Below are 16,432 nucleotides of genomic sequence, written 5' to 3'. Positions count from 1 at the left end.
TCTGTCTCTGACACTCACAGCCAAATCCAGTGGCAAATGTTAAGACATGCAGAACTCATCAGTTACTTCCTTGCCTAAAACTCTTCACAGCTTCCATGTTGCCGAGCCATTGTGGTACTTTTTTAAAGTGTAGCTCTGAGACCACTTGTGTGAAAAATCACTTGGGATTGTTATTAAAAATATACATTCCTAGGCTCTACCCAGTGAGGGCCAGGGAGTCTGCATTTTTGACAGGGCTCCTACTTACCCCCACCGCTGACCACCATCACAGATAAGAAACTTGGACCAAAGTTTTTAAGCTCTCCGTATTATTAAAAGTCTATTAAAATGGAATATATTTTTAAAAAAATGCTTATATTTAACATGTTAACATGTACCCACTAAAATATAAAGCAGTGCAATTGTGCTGTTGACAGTATAGTCACAAGATTTGGGAAAAATAAAATTCATAGTACCTTCTGCTGTAGGCAGTTTGGCTTTGAAACAAGACAAGACTAAAGCTGGATGATGTACATATCTCCCTTCAATCCTGTCACTGCATCTCTGGTGACTGTTTATATAATCTCATGTGTAGAAAATGTTGAAAATCTAGATTTGGGGTTCTTCCTGAATGGGAGGCCTGGACTAAGTAAGTGTCTCTTTTGGCCTGCTCTGTGAGACAGCCTGCTCCATCTGATTATTTTTTCCCTCCTTTTATAATTTTACTTGTTTATTTGTTGAGATAGGCTGGAATGCAGTGGCTCAATCTTGGCTCATTGTAACCAGTAGTGAGATTGCTGGATTATATGGCAGTTCTGTTCTCACTGTGAGATTACCTTTGAGAGCCTCTATCTGATGGGGTAGGTTTAGAACCTTGGAAGGATGGCTTATTCAACTCCTGACCCCTGGCAAACTCTCACACTCTTTCCACACATGCCAGGTAAATTGCTTAGAGCCATGTATGCAGAAGTGTCGAGCTGGAATTTAAATCCTGGCTTTCTGCTTCTTGAAGTACTTGTAGACTCAATTACTTAAAATTCTCCTCAATACATTTTCTGTCTTTTAACTCCTTGCCTTTGATTAAGCTGTTTCCTCCTGAAATTCCTGCTACACTTTTTGGCTTGGCAGATCCGTATTTTTCAATAGTCAGCTAAAGCCTCTGCCTTCTTGATGAAGCATTTTAAGATTTGCCCTGTCCTTTCCTCCCTTTTTGGGCATCTTGCATGCATGGTGTGTTCATTTGTGCATGCTATACCTACCTGCCCTAAGTATTTGTAGTACTTCTGCCTTAGGCTGCAGGCCTTCCAGCTGCACTGATGACTTGGGACCCCTTCACGCAGCTGTCTCATATCCTGTGCAGCATTTATGTCCTGAGGTCAGTGTTCTGGAGGACTGAGAGAAGAGAGGCCCCTGGTAGTCCTGCCCCACCTCTCTCCTTTGCTCTGGACTAACCAGCCTGTCCCGTCTCTGTACAGCAGAAACCCAGTGTCATCCAGTTCTTTCTTAGGAAGGAGTTAATGGCAAGATTCCATGTGTCGTTCTGGCCCCTCTCCACTGGCTTCTTGTCTTATGTGAATCTCCCTCCAACTCCAGGAAGCAGTGCTGTAAGAGTGTGCCTGATGTTCCCAGGTGACTGGGTCACCCTGTTGGTTAGGGCCTTCCAAACAGTCCCCTCGTGCCCTGCTATAACACCTAGAACGTTGCATTGTTTTGCTTGCTTTACAATTCTCCCTCCCAAACTAAATTCCTTAAGAATAAGGACCTCCGCTTACTCATTTTTGTGTCCCGTCTGCTTAGGACCATTCTTGGTGTGGAATATGTTTGGAGTCCGCAGGGCTGGTGCGATGAAAGCATAGACTGGCTCAGCTTCTGACTGTCTCTTAGCCGTGTGCTCTTGGCAAGGTGCTGATCTTTTATTTGCTTTAGTTTCCTTGTCTATAAAATAGGGCACATGGTAGGTCCCTCCCTACAAGTTGTGATTTGCACTAAGGAGACGATACACACAGAGACAGAATCTGGTGCTTTGGGTGTTACTGATTTTAAGTGCCTTTCCAGGGCAGGGCACCGTGCTGTTAAAGGCTTCACATTCTTCAGAGTGTAGGAGAGTGTTCTCCGTCATCCATCTTACAAGTAGTTGAGTGTCTCATGTATGCCAGGTGGTATATAAGACACAGGGAGAAAGTGATTGCAGTAGAATGCAGTGATTTTCAGACTTATAACACCGCAGTTCCTTAGAGCACTTATCCTGGTAGCAAGGGCCAGGTCCTGCTGAGGAAGTTAGGATGACCAGATTCTGAGGGTGTGGTCTAGTGGGGTCACACTGGGTGCTTCCAGGGGACTTTTCCTGGGAACTGTGTACTTTCCCTGTCTTTCTTCCACTGGTACTCACTCCTCCTGAGCCAGGTAGAAGGCTGGTTAGGGGCTGGGGAATCTGTGGACACTCACTTTACTGGCTGAAAAGCTTCTCTACAGACTGAGCTCCCCAAATTGGGTTCAGGTCACTGCAGCTGCTCTCTCTTGCAGCTGGTCTGTGCCTCTTACTGCTGTGGAGTTGTGAGCATTTCGATGTGTTTGGTGGTTAGGCTCATTGAAGGACCATGCAGCAGGTCTCTCTTAGGTAAGAAGTGAGTGATAGAAACCTTTTTGGCTGACTTTATTTTTTTCAAATGGGTTATTTAAAAGGAAGCTGAGGACATGCAAAGCATTGAAGAATTTTGGGGGATTTTGGCTGGATTATTAAAAAAGAATTGAAGATAACTCTGAGAAGTACCAGTATTCTCAGCTGGATGATTACAGTGTCACGTGTGGTTGGAAAGAGAAGCTTTATGACCATTTTAATCAAGAGATTGAGATAAAAGAAGCCTACAGTTGCACAATTGTCTTTATCGATAAAGAACAAAGGACTGCTACTTTCAGTGTCCTTTTAGTGGGGCTCTCCAGAAAGACTCCTTTGAGGTACCTCACCCAGCCTCCATGTCCTTCAGCCATCCATCCAGTCCAGGGGAGCCTGGCTTTTGGGCAGCAGCAGATGAGTCATTGACAGGTCCTCCCAAAGTAGCTCAAAGGAGCAGGTAAACTTGTGTCCCCTTGGAGTGGGGAAAGCTCTGCGGAGCCAGGCGACCAGCCAGCTGCCAATCCTGTGGACCACATTCTTCTGGGAAGTCCCAAACTCTGACCAGCATGCCTTGCTTCTGTGTAGGCATTGAACAAAGATGTAGCATCCCATTTTAATCCATTATCTTATAGAAACTTTATTGGGTTTTGGAGATTTTCTGTGCCAGACTTAGGTGTTAGTGGAAGGTCAGAGTTATACATAATATATAATTTTAGATGTACTTAAGTCATTCAATTATATGTATAGTATGTATTAAAATAGGTAGCTCCCTGCTTATAAAAAAAAAACATACAACATTCTGGTTCTTTTAATTTTCTTTTTGAAACTAAATTACAGCTAAAACTACAATACATACATGAAAAACATCCAAGTGACACTTTCCTTGTTAAAACTGAATGGAGAGGCTAGGTGCAGTGGCTCATGCCAGTAATCCCAGCACTTTGGGAGGCCAAGGCAGGAGGAATCCTTGAGTCCAGGAGTTTGAGATCAGCCCAGGCAATGTAGTGAGACCTTGTCTCTGTATTAGACAAAAAGAATGAATGGAGAGAGGTGCTGCCTTTTACAGAACAAGTAGTTACAAAACCACTTATCTACTGGGTACTCAATAAATAGTAATTAAAATTGGATGTATTTAATTGAACAATATTAAATTTCAAGATAGATGGAAAGATGTGCAATAAAGGTCTAGAAATTAATTATTTAGACGAAAATGACTTGAACCAGATGTATATTTTGTTAACAAGCCCTGGGAGTTTTTGTTTATTGTATGGTGTTGCTTAGCTGACCAGATCATGGGGTTAGGTGAAGTAGCTAATGCCAACATAAATTCCAAGTTCAGATGCCTGGAGGGTACCAGGGAAGGAACATGAATGTAAAGGCAGTTGCACGGGTTTTCTGAGGTATGGACAGCATGACCATCTGCAAGCCCATGTCCTGTCTAAAGGGAAAGCCCCTACCCACTTTTGCTAATCGTGAACATAAAGGAATGTTGACTTGGTGCTGCTAAAGCTGATTTGTCAAGGGAAGATGGAAATTTTGATTTTTTTTTTTAAATACGATTTTTAAAAATTTGGGTAACATTTTAAGTTTTCTCTTTTTGAGTCCTAACAACACATCTAGACTAGATTTAGCTTATTGGCCACCAGGAATGAGGTAGCAGTTTCTGTTAGAGTTTATGGTATTCAGTCCAATCTGAAGTACACTTGTGTTCTGAGACTTAAAAGAAACATTGACAAATGAGATTATAACCAGAGTGGGGCACTGAGGACTACAGAATGCTTGAAACCCATGTCAAGCAGTAGTTGAAGATATAGTTCTTATATTTCACCATTTAGTAATTTTATCCTTAAATTGGCCAAAAGAGTTTCAAATTTTATCTGACTAGTTCTTTTCATTTGGAGAAGATCACATCTTGGAAATAATCTTGAAAGTCAATACCCCATTACAGTGGAAGGTTGGAATTTCATACTACTATCATTTTATCCTTTTTGCAGATCCAGTATTACTATTATTAATTGGTTTACATTGTCAAGGCTATTTTATGGTATATGACACTAAAAAAATGTCTAGCTGGAGGGGAATAAAGAAATACTTGGAAAGGTCTTGATAAGCCCCTGTTAATTTTTCAGTTTTCCTAGAATGTGTATTGATTTTTGGCCAAAATGTTTTATTTTGCGATATCTCTGGAGTTACCAGCTTCGGAGTTTAGGTTTAATCTGCGATGGACTTCACTGTGAGTGTCAGCATGCCTTTTCTAATACTAGGACTTACACAGCTGTTCATATTAGCTGCATCCCAAGAATAGCAATGACAGAGATTTTTGGATTGTAAGTAGAACCAAGAAGATGAATGTAGAGGACAGGGTAGAGGTTTGTCAAGCTAGTACTTAGTATCTTTGGAGACAGCTAAGGGGTCCTTAGTATAAGCTTATAATGTTGGGTGCTGTAATTATAGTCCTTGTATATTTCCTGTATGATGAAACTAGTTATGTTTTCACCTTTTGTTCTTGGAAAATACTTTTAAAGCCACATAGTAAAGGAAAATTTTGGTAAACTTGGCATCAAACATTGAGCCTCTGAATGGAAATTCTGATATACTAATCAAAATTAGAGAGTGGAATTTTAGGAATTGTGGAACTGTATTGTCTGTTGCAATTTTTATATGAATTGAGGGAATTCATTTCTAAGGACTCAGTTTCTTTTTAAGGTACAGGAAATATAAATTAATGGAGAAATATTCCAAGAAGGTTTTTGGCATAGACTCAGAGTTTTACTTTATAGGATTATAAAGTGGTCTATTAAATAATTTTTAAATGAATATCACATTGGGAAGAAAACACTTCAGTAGATTTAAAAATTCTTAGAAATTAATATTAAAATACTCAGTATATTAAAGACAAAAGGATGTTTGTAGCATGTCAGCAAAGACAGAGAAGACTGGAATAGTGCAGCAGCTGGACTTGGATTGTTTTCCTTTTTGTATTTTATTGAAAGCAGGAACCACTACGAAATAACATAAAAATGTTAAAAATACTTTCCCTATTTTGTCTCTATTTCTAGATTTGATAAATGTGTAATATTGGAGTTTAGCTCTAGTGAAATGAAGGAAAAAGTATGAATTTTCCTGGAATCCTGGAGTAAAAATACAACTTCTAGTTAAGGAAACTGCAGTGTAAGGAAGGGACAGCCAGCTCATTCAGTATTTATTGATTACCCGGCTTTTTTCTAGGCCTCAAATTTCAGAGAGCAGAGGGTCGAGTTGGCAGGGTTTGATGATACAGTGAATGAAAAAACAAATATATTTCATATATGTAGATTATAGTGACTAAACTCATGGGTTCAGGAGTCAGCCTGTGTTCCAGTTGTGGTTCTGCAACATAGCATCCCTTACAAGCCGTGTGAGTTTATCTGGGTGCACAAGAGTGTACTGTGTAATGAGTACTCTAGAAATGGTAGCTATGGCTGCCATTGCACCTTCTGTGCAAACTGCTTGTGTGAAAGAAAATTTTCCCTAGGAAACCTCAGGTGGTGGTCATCTGGCTTGTACTCGAACACTTAGGCTGGTGCAGAGCTTGCTCTCTGTTAGGGCAGCCAGCTTCATTTCTGGATACTTGCGCTTGCTAAAGAGTTTGTCATCTACGTGCCTGCAAACTTTCTGGAATAACCCAAAAGTGGTCTGAGTAAGTCCAGTTCTTCGTGATTACCTTTCAGAGAATTGGACACTTGGACACTTCCTATTTTTTTCACATGGCTGGCTTATGGACAACTGCATATTAATACATTAGGCATCAGTAGCCCTCAGTTTTCTACTATGAAATCCATGGGCTCATGATTGAACGTTTATAGCTCTCGTGGGATGATGCAGCCCCACATCTTGAAAGTTCACTTTCTAAGTTTTGTCCTCTCTAGAGTTTTGCAGTGTTGGTATACTTATTTGAGGATTTATTTATTTATTTATTTATTTGCCTCTATTATTTACTAAGATGTACTGAAAATAAAATTGGCTAATTTAGTAATAAGCATGCTCTCATAAATTATTCTGTTGAGCAACAATAGAACCCATGAGGCAGGCCCAGAATACCGTTTCTTTTTTCTTTTTTTTTTTTTTTGAGACGGAGTTTCGCTCTTGTTACCCAGGCTGGAGTGCAATGGTGCGATCTTGGCTCACTGCAACCTCCGCCTCCTGGGTTCAGGCAATTCTCCTGCCTCAGCCTCCTGAGTAGCTGGGATTACAGGCACACGCCACCATGCCCAGCTAATTTTTTTGGATTTTTAGTAGAGATGGGGTTTCACCATGTTTACCAGATGGTCTCGATCTCTTGACCTCGTGATCCACCCATCTCAGCCTCCCAAAGTGCTGGGGTTACAGGCTTGAGCCACTGCGCCCGGCCCAGAATACCATTTCTTTAGATGCAGTAGACTCATTTGACATTAGCTGGCTGATGGTGTGTCAGGTGTGAGAAAGGAGCATAACTGAAGGATGCAGGTGACGTGCTGGAAGTGTGTTAACTAAAATTGCGTGAAATAGGGGCTCATCAAATCACATTTTTGGTCAAATGTCTAATGATAGTGTTAAAATCAACATTGAGTTAAAGCTGAATATCAGCCAGGTAAATCTCAAAGATTTCTTTGTCAACTCCTGAAAATGATTGAGAGTGTCATCTAATCATTTCTACAAACAATATTGATACATTATTATTGATTAAACTCTATACTTTATTTGATAGATTGCTTTGTTTTTGCTTAAGGTTAAGCTTTGTGCGTGTTAGCTGCCATAAAAAAAACCATAGACTGTGTGGATTAAACAACAGAAATTTATTTTCTCACAGATCAGAGACTGGAAGTCTGAGATCCAGGTGCCAGCATGGTTGGGTTCTGGTGAGGGCTCTCTTCCCGTTGTGGGGTGTGCTCACGTGGCCTTTTCTAGATGTGTTCTTGCTGAAAGGGACAGCAATCCCTCTGTGTCTCTTTTCATAAGGGCACTAGTCCAGTCAGTTCAGGGCCCTACCTGTACAACTTCATCTAATCCAAATTACCTTCCAAAGGCCCCATCTCCAAATGCCATCACACTGGGGATGAGGGCTTCAACATATTAATTTTGTGAGGACACAGACATTCAGTCTATAGAGTTCTTTTTGTGTTCCTGGATGTTATGCAGGTTACCGTATTACTTTTGTTTTTGTTTTGTTTTGTTTTGTTTTTGAGACAGAATCTTGCTCTACCACCCAGCCTTGAGTGCAGTCTTGCGATCACAGCTTACCACAGCCTCGACCTCCTGGGCTTAAGCGATACCCTCACTTAAGCCTCCTTAGTAGCTGTGACTACAGGCATGTGCCACCAGGCACAGCTAATTTTGTATTTTTTGTAGAGATGGGATTTCACTATGTTACCTAGGCTGGTCTCAAAAGCGATAGCCTGCCTCAGCCTCCCAAAGTGCTGGGATTACAGACGCGAGCCACTGCGCCCAGTTCATATTATATTTAGTCATTGTGTCTCCTAAGCTTCCTCTGGACTGTGGCAGTTTCTCAGACTTTTTTTTTTTTTTGGTGACCATGTCAGTTTTGAGGATTACTGGCCATGGATTTTGTAGAATGTCTCCAGTGGGATTTATCAGATTTTTTTCTTATGATGAGTCTGTGCTTATGGGTGTTTGAGAGGAACACCACAAAGATGAAGTGTTGTTTTCATCATATCATTCCAAGGGTGTGTACTTTCAGTGTGACTGATGACTGTTGATTTTAGTTGATCACCTGGCTGAGGCAGTGTCTGTCAGATCCATTGTAAAGTTTCTCTTTTTACTCCCACTTTCCATATTGCAGTCTTTGGAAGAAGCAGCCTATGCATGGGGTAAGCTGTAAATGCTTTGAATGGAGGAATTAGCCACTCTGGTTTACCTCTAAAGAAGCTTTCATTACTATGTAGAGGGCAAAGTTGAATCAGGGAGAGGCATTGGCTTGTGGTCTAGTCTAGGCTCGGTGATGATGGTAATGGGGGGTGTGGTGAAAAGTGGCTTCATTTGGGATATACTTGAAGGTAGAACTGATATGACTTATTGGCGGGTTGAATGTGGGTATGAGAAAAAAAGAAGACTCAAGGATGATGCTTCCTAAGTTTTTGGCCTAAGCAGCTAGGCAGATAATTGTGGGGAGCTAGGGACAGGGTGGGGAGGACTGGAAGAGAAGTGCCTTTTGGAGCATGGTAAGAGGTGGATATGAAAGGTTCTCCATTGGTCTATGTTAAGTTTCAGATGCTTGTTAGACTTTGAGGTATAAATGTGTAGACCATTGAAAATGTGAGTCTGGAGTTCAGGGATAGAGCAGGGCTCAAGATTCTATTTAGGGGTTACACATTTTATCTTTAAAGAATTCCATTTATTTTCAGAATAGGAATTTGGTTTGATAGAATAAAGAGCCTGTGGTAATTTGATTAGAATGATGAAAAAATTTAAATCAACCTTTTTTTCCCCGCTGAAAACATTATGAGTACAAATAAAAAGAGTAAAATGTAGGTGATTTTCCCATCAGCATCAGTGTGACCTTTCTGTGTCTAACCCGAGTCCCAGCTAATATAGCCAGTTGAGCGGTGGAAGATTCAGAATTTGATTTGCATGTCTTAAAGCTGTTGAGAAAAGGAACTAGAAATTTTAGTTTTTTTTCCCCTAAGGAATTATGTGCATATATTTTGAGACTTACATTTTTTTTTTCTTAGAGGGAAACCAGTTAGGAGTGGGAGGCTTCTGAGCAAGCTGCATTCTGTGTAGCCGCCAGCTTCCGTCTTTCTCCAGGAGAGCACTGGCCCTCAGCACCTCTTTCTGCTTCCCCTTTTTTAGACTAATGGGGATGACTGGTTTTCCTGTCTGACTCCTGTTTTGGTGATGAAGATAGGGAAGCTGACGGATTCATGGTATTTGGCTCCCTATTTAAAAGGTAGTTATATAAAATTAAATAAAATTTGGCCAGTACCACTTAGAACTTTAAATCATTATAGAAATTGGTTCATTATTATTTAGAAAAGCGAATTTTAAGTTAATAATATTGGGAGAATTTATGTTTTTTCTTTTCCTTTTCCTCTCTGCTGGTTATTTGTTTTTAGAGCTTTTTGTACTAGTACATCCTCCCTTTCCTGAGGAGTTGGTTTTAAAAATTAGATTTGCAGGAGAATGTATGCTTTTAGAGGATGATGAAAGCCACTTGCGCTCCAACTTAAGGAAAACCCTTTTAAGCTCCATGTGTGCCTTTTTTTGACCCCATTTCAGAGAGGAATGACTTCTGGAATATTGTGTTCATCATTTCCTTGCTTTCTTCATAGTGTTAACCACAAATGTATGTATGTATGTGGTAATAAACATGAAATTTACCATCTTCTTAACCATCTGTAAGTGCACAGCTCAGTAGTGATAAGTATATTAGATCACCAGAACTTTTTCATCTTGCAGAACTGAAGCTGTATATTCATTAAGCAACTCCCTATTTTCCCCTCACTATAACCTCTGGCCTTTTGTTTCTATGAAGTCGACTGTTGTAGATAACTTCATGTGAGTAGAAACCTATAGTGTTGGTCTTTTTGTGACTGGCTTAATTTCACTAAGCATATGTTTTCAAGGTAATTTATGTTTTCACATATGGGGTATGTTATGGGACCTCATAAAAGCCAGAATTTCTTTCCTTTTAAAAAACGGAATAATATTCTATTCATAGTTCTTAATTTCTGTGTGATTGAAATTATAACATTTTATTCATGATTTGTGATATTTTTGTATGTAGTTTAGGAAAGTCTTCTGTATGTTGAGATTGTAAAGATATCTTCCTATATTACCTTTTTAAGAAATAATTTTTTTAAAATTTTAAAACAATATTAAACTCACAGAAGAGTTACAAGTACAATTTAGAGAACATTTTCTTGGCCCATTTGAGAGTAAGTTGCTGACTAATGTTGCCCCATCACTTCTAAATACTTTTGTCATATTTCCTACAAAAAAGGACATTCTTCTGTGTAATCTCAAAATGACCATCAAAGTTAGGAAATTAATAAATTTCTGTCATCAAATCTTCAGACTTTATTTAAGTTTGCCAGTTATCACATCAAGTCCTTTGTAGCAACAGGGTCCAGTGCAGAATCTCAGTTGTGTTTAGTTTGCATGCTTTTTAGTCTCCATAAGTCTGGAACACTCCCTTTATAGAATTGAGAAGGATTCCTTTCTCTTTTGTTTTCTGGAAGGGATTGTGTGAAACTCGTATTAATTCATTTTTAAACATTTGATAGAATTCTCTAGTAAAACCATCTGGGCCTAGAGATGTTTTTTTTCTAGGAGATTTTAAATTCCAAATTGTTTAACAGTTAGAAGACTATTTAAATTATCTATTTCATATTGGGTGAGTTATAGTAGTTCGATCTTTGTAAGGAATTGGTGCATTTCACCTAAGAAATTTCCATTTTAGCTAGTCTGTGTGCAGTTTTATTCTTCCTTACTTTGTATATACAGATTTGCAATGAAAATACAATATGAATTTATGAAAATAAATGTGTATTTTACATCTGTATCATATAATTTTATATCTGTATCATATAATTTGGATCAAGCTCTAGATGCTGCCAGTACCTCAGTGGCAGGCTGTATTCTGCACAGATGGGAGTCTCAGTAACCTGTAAAGTCGTTTCAGAGGTTGCTATGCATGAGTCTCTCTGACCATGCAGATAGTTGTACCGTGGCTATGCTGTGCAGACACCTCATTCTATTTCAATTTTTTTCCATTAATTATTATTCAAAACTGTGATGCAGTGAAATCAGATTTGTTATGGTCCCTGCCCTCAGGTTGCTTAGAGTCCCTGAGGGGTTACAGAGAAGTAATTAGGAAATTGGAAATCAGAGTGGTATGTGTTCTGATGAGGAAGGACAGACAGGTCCTTATGAGAACACAGAGAAGAGGCACCTGTTTTATTCTCCTCTGCATCGCTAGCACCTGGTACAGTACTTGGCACATAGTATTTTCTCATTAAATCGTTGTCGAATGAATGAATAAACTCAGAGGTGGATTGACTGCATGGTCACTTTTGGGGAGATCTTAAGTCTGAGCTAAGTTAGTGATATCCACTGGAAGTAGATGGATGGAGGGAATTTTGCCAGGTGGGTGCAGTAGTACCCAATGTCATATAAGCAAAGAAAGCTTAGCAATCTAAACAGTTGTCTAGAACTATTTGCAAATGAGGAGTGGTTTCAAAAAGTGATTACAGATGGAAGGCTAAGAAAAAGTTACTCGACCAAAGTCAGACATACCTTAGGAATAATGCTTTCCAAATGAATGAGAAATATTTTTTTGTAAAGTGTGGTATAGCTTTCTCTAGGTCTTATCTACTGGTCTTTGCTCTAAAACAAAACTTTACTATGCTATAAATACGTCTGTGATAAATCACAAGTTGATTACTAGTAATGGTGGGCCATATGTTAGCGTTTCATGTGCTAGGTACTGTATTGAGACCCTGCCATGGGTTATCTCACTCAATCTAGACAGCAGCCTATCTGAGAGGAAACTAAACCTGGGCTCCCACTTTACAGAAGTAACTAAGGTTTGGGGAAGTTGAATGGTGTGTACCCAGGGTCACTTAGGTAAGCCCACACTTCATATTTGGATCTGCGTCTGTCTGTCTTCATTAACCATTGAGTTATGTGTGCTCTTTCCAATGTTTCATATGTCTTTTTATTAAATACAAAAGGCCTGGGATTTAGTTTTGTGTATAGATCTTTACAAAGTTCATCAGTTAAGTAGGGAAATAGTTTGTAATGAAATAACATATTAGGACGCCCCTAAAGCAAATTACAGAAACCCACTTCAGCTAGCCAGCATGGCTGGATGCAGATAGTCCAACAATAAATACTGTGTACTTTGTCTCTATCTTCCCGTCCTTTCTTTCCTTTCTGCTTGTTCCTCCCTCCATATCCCACTGCCCCACCCCCTCTCACATTCAGCTTTTCTTCAAGTGTTGGCCCATTCCCTCCTGTCATAGAAGCAGGTCATTTGAAACCAGCTCCACTTGTGATTTTGGGAAGGGAGAGCATCGTCTTCTCTGAGGCTCTGGTAGAAATGTCCTGGGAAAGACTCTTGTTCCTGGGGCCTAGGGCTGTGACAAGATCTTGTGAACTACATGGAATGGGGCTCTTGGGGGTGACAGCATATCCTTATTTCATCTGACAGCATATCTTTATTTCATCTTGAAGAGACGTATTTGATGGCTGAGAGCTATAATTATTATGCAAAGATAATGCACAGTATATTTTAATAGCTTTATCAAGATATAATTCACGTACCATACAACTCACCCATTTAAAGTGTACATTTCAGTGGTTTTATTGTACTCAGACCTGTGCAACTATCACCACTGTCTAATCTGGAGTGTTTTCATCACAAAAAGAAACCTCGTACCATTGAGTCACTCCCCATTTCCCCAAATCCCTCAGCCCTAAGCAACCTGTCATCTACTTTTGCTCTCTATAGATTTGCCTATTTTATGTAAGTGGAATCATATAATATGTGGTCTTTTGTGTCTGGCTTCTTTCATTATCATAATGTTTTCAAGGTTTATCTATCTTTGCATATCAGTGTGCATTTCTTATTATTGCCAAATAATATTCCATTATATGGATATACTACATTTTATTTATCCATCCGTTGATGGACATTTAGGGTGTTTTCACATTTTGGCTGTTACGAATAATGCTGCTGTGAACATTTTTGTGGAAGTTTTTGTGTAGATTTAAGTTTTCAGTTCTCTCATGTATATACCTAGGAGTGGAATTTGGGGAATCATATGATAACCATGTCTCACATTTTGAGGAACGGTTTTCCAAAGTGGCTGGACCATTTTATATTCCCACCAGTAGTGTGGGAGGATTCCAGTTTCTCCATATTCTTGTCAACACTTACTATCTTTTTGACTGTAGGCATCTTGATGGATGTGGAGTGGTATAATGCATAATATTTTATAAAAAGATTGTTCTGGTTTTTAAATACTTGCCTGTTGACTTTTTTTTTTTTTTTTTTTTTTTTTGCCTTGTATTGGAGCTCTGCCAGTGGGCTCTGAACCTGTTCTGCCTCAATCCAGCTGGCCAGGTAGGCAGACCATGTTGCTCAAAGAGTCAGATGTACATGTTTGCTTGTTTTCTTCTTCTTTGTAAATTTTATAACCTACAAGTGTAGATAGGGATTATTCTTTTTTTCATATTAAGAAACTATGGCATAAAGAGGTTGTAAATGCTCGAGGTTGCTTGGTCAGGGCTGGAACAAGGATTTGTCTTTAGGGTTGATTGCGTGGTGGTGAATTGCTTGCTTCAGATCCGCTGTTGTCAGCCTACTGTGATGCGGTAGGTGCATTCCTATGGCACACATTCCCACTTGTATTCACTGTGTTATATATAGTTCCCACAAACTAGTTGCATCTCTACTGCTTTTTTTCTTATAAATCTGAGGACAAGAGTAATGTTTTAGGAATAATTTTTATTGAACTATTCACAAACTTGACTACTTTAATTTTCATTAGTATAAATTACTTGCAGCATACCAAAACTGAGCTACTTTTCTATGATTGATGATTGCTGCCTTTGACTACTTAATTATGGTGACTTTATCAGCTGTGTAGGGCTATTTAACATTCACCTTGGGGTTGGTATAAAATGTGATATTCTGGCAGTCTGTAGTCTGGGATGCACAGATGGTTTTCCATCTGTGGCTTTCTCCCTAGCCGTAAAGCAGACACTATTGTTAGGTGTATTAGTAGTGGAGTCTGTGTATTAAGACTCCATGTTGAGTCTTGCGTTGTCAGCGCGACATGAAAGAATCTATGTTGATCACACCTTATGCAAGAATCTAGGTTGATCTCTTGCCATTGATTTGCCACTTGTTACTGAATAGTTTGGAAGTCAAAAAGTTGTTATTTACAATTGCTGTTCAGCTCATGCTTAATATTATAATGGCATCAAGCAATAGCAAGAAGAGATTACACATATTGACAGTACTCCCCTAAATTTGGAATAATACAATGATCTGCATAAGATAAAAGGAAACATGAGCTTGCATATATCTAACAACACATACTTGTTGAGCTGATAATGTGCTGGGAATAGGTATGGGGGACAAGATGAACAAAACAGATAAAAATCCCTGTTCTTATAAAATGTATATCCTAGTGATTATTTTATTGATTTACCAAAAGATCATTCATCGTGTGTGACATTGAGGCAAAATAATCTATTGTGATTTTTTGGTAGCAGTGTCTGAAAACTTAAAAATTCTAAAAAAGAAAAGTAAGAAATTAAAAATGCCTAACTAAATTGGTTCATTTAGTGTATTATGTAAGCGATTATTGGTTAAATATCCCAAAGGCAAGATACCACAGATCCCAATCGAATAATTAAAAGTTAACACTTTTTATATTGACCTGATCCTTCTTTGAAAAGTATACTATTTTAGTGGGAAGCAGTGTAATTTCAAAATCAAATCAACATATTTATAAGTTGATGAGTTGATATTGTATCTAATGGAAATCTGATAATGAGGCAGGCCAGTAGAGGAGTTTTTTCCTTGTTTAGAAGCATAATTTGAAGACTAGTAAAATTAGTAGCGCAGTTGAAATTGACCTTTATTTTTAAGTATCAGGTAGGTAATGTGCTGATGTTGTAAAAAAGATTTGAGGAAAGCACATCCCACACATGACTGTGGAAACCCAATCATCACACTTAGGAATTACAAAAGGATCAAAATAGACTCCAGCCCCCACTTTTTGAAGGCAGGTGCTTTTAAAATTTTTTATTTTACTTTAAGTTCTGGGAACAAGTATAGAATGTGCAGTTTTGTTTCATAGGTATACATGTGCCATGGTAGTTTGCTATACCTATCAACCCATCATCTAGGTTTTCAGCCCTGAATGCATTAGCTATTTGTCCTGATGCTGTCTCCCTTTGCTCCCCACCCCCTGACTGACGCCGGTGTGTTTTTTTCCCCTCCCTGTGTCTATGTGTCCTCGTCGTTCAACTCAGGTGGGTGCTTTTTACCCAGTAGTACCTAGACACCTGGAGAGGAATGCTTTCAAGTGAAATTAGGAAAGGATCACAATTCTTATTTGGGTTAATGCTTCTGATGGTCATAGCAGGAATGAATGAGTGAATAGATAAATTTTATTAGCAAATATGGTAAATAAGTAAAATTTTTTATAAGATAATTTTCGATAATGAAAAGTACTATAAAGTCAGTAACATAGGGTCCATGACAAGTGATTGGGGATGCTTTAGATTGTAAGGTCTGTGAAATTTTGGAATATATTATTTGAGTTGTGAATGGTGAAATATCTATGTGCATTCCAGGTGTGGTGCTGGACAAGTGTCAGCTTTGGGGTGGAAGTGAGTTGAGTGTGTTGTAGACAGTCAATGTGTTGGAATATAGCCAGTGAGAGAAACGGTGCAAGATGAGGATGGAGAGGTGGAAGGGGCCTTGGTCTTTTAGGGCAGAATGGAGTTGGGATTATTTTAATCATGGCAATCTGTAGAGTATTTTAGGTCTTGGGCTTGATGGCCTCATGTCTGTAGTTGCTGTGTAGGGACTGACTGGTAGAGGTAGAAGAGGAAATGGGGACCGTAAAGAGCTGTTGTCCAGGCAAGAAGCCATGGCAACAGTGGAGACAGAGCCCAGGCCAGCTTTGGCAATGTGCTTTGAAGACAGAGCTAAGGAACTTAAGCGTGGATTCTATGTGGAAGGCAGGAAATGAGTAGTCAAGGGTTGATTGCTAGGTTTTGCTCAAAGTGTGATGGTACAATTACTGAGATGGGTAAATTTGGAGGAGAAGTTGGTGGTGA

The 16,432-nt window shown here is 39.1% G+C and overlaps 1 protein-coding gene and 1 non-coding gene across 4 annotated transcripts in view; one reads left to right on the top strand and one right to left on the bottom strand.

Annotated features, from left to right (window-relative positions):
* Positions 1–16,432, top strand: part of MBOAT2 (membrane bound glycerophospholipid O-acyltransferase 2) — a 146,930-nt gene that overhangs the window by 7,829 nt on the left and 122,669 nt on the right. The window lies entirely within an intron of this gene.
* On the bottom strand, positions 15,234–15,338 carry LOC120362284 (small nucleolar RNA U13). Its single transcript, XR_005578240.1, has one exon. It is a non-coding gene; the product is annotated as a small nucleolar RNA U13 (small nucleolar RNA).

This window comes from Saimiri boliviensis, chromosome 1 (genome assembly GCF_048565385.1).
Source record: "Saimiri boliviensis isolate mSaiBol1 chromosome 1, mSaiBol1.pri, whole genome shotgun sequence".
Taxonomy (NCBI): Eukaryota; Metazoa; Chordata; class Mammalia; order Primates; family Cebidae; genus Saimiri; species Saimiri boliviensis.
This window is presented reverse-complemented; position numbering and strand designations above follow the sequence as displayed.